Genomic DNA, 1,094 nt, shown 5'->3' with positions numbered 1-1,094 from the left:
AATGCAAACCCGCTGGCTAAGCCTCATTTCAGCTGTGAGGTTTCAGCCTTCTCTTTCCAGCGAAGCCTTTTAAAGGGACGCAAACATGCCACAGAAATTGACCGATTTGAAGTTGACCTTCTTTTATTTTCTTTGCCCAACCTCTAAGTGAAATGCTTAGGAACAGAACGATAAAACGTTCAGAAGGCAGCTAGTGTCGCCAAGGAAGGTAGTGAGATCTCACTGACCCACACATTTTTTAAAGAAGATTTTTCTGCTTATCACACTTTCATTGTAGAAAATTTGAAAAATATAGGATAAAAGTATGAAGAAATGAAAATCACCTGTATCTTACCATCTGGAAATAACTACCATTATCTACTGGAGATAACTGACCATTTTGGTGTATTTCCTTCTTGTCTTTATTTTTTTTTTCTATGCCTAAATATAGACTATTTTCTTATTTAATTAGAGTTATTGTTAATTTCTTTAATTTAAATGTACATAGGACTTTATGCTTTTATAAGCCATAAAAAATCTGTTTCCTCCTTTGTTGCTCATTATAATTCAGTAAAGGATGTGGGAGGGATCTTAGTCTCATATTACAAGTGAGAAATCAAGGTCCAAAAGGTTAAGTGATTTTTCTCGAGGTCACACAAGTGGTCCAGGTCATTTGTCATCAAGGGGTCTTTCTGTCCTGTCCCAGTCCTCACTGTGTATAGAGGCCTGTCCCATCAGTGGGATAGCCCTGGGATTATTTATGGCTGCGAGACTGACTGTTATTTCTTTCCCCGTCTCCAGAAGGTTTGATTCAGAGGGTAAGGACCCACACACCTCTCGGTACAGTCTAATTATAGATGCTGAGAGGGAAGGTGTAGAAGATAAAGTACCATCATTTATGGGGTAATCCAACCTGCATTCCAGATGACGCACCGTGTTAAGCACCTGTGGACTCTACCTGTCTTTCGACCTCTGACCTCCAAATCCTTACCCACCCATCCGCTTTTCCAAGGGAAGCTGCCCAGCCATTGCCTCTGCTGCCTCACCTGCCAGGCTTAGTGCCAAGGTGCCTGGGCCTTAGCCTCATCGGTGTCCCAGGGCTGGATTATGATTAC

Source organism: Tursiops truncatus, chromosome 7, assembly GCF_011762595.2.
Source record: "Tursiops truncatus isolate mTurTru1 chromosome 7, mTurTru1.mat.Y, whole genome shotgun sequence".
In the NCBI taxonomy this organism is placed as follows: domain Eukaryota; kingdom Metazoa; phylum Chordata; class Mammalia; order Artiodactyla; family Delphinidae; genus Tursiops; species Tursiops truncatus.
Note: the sequence above shows the minus strand (reverse complement) of the source record.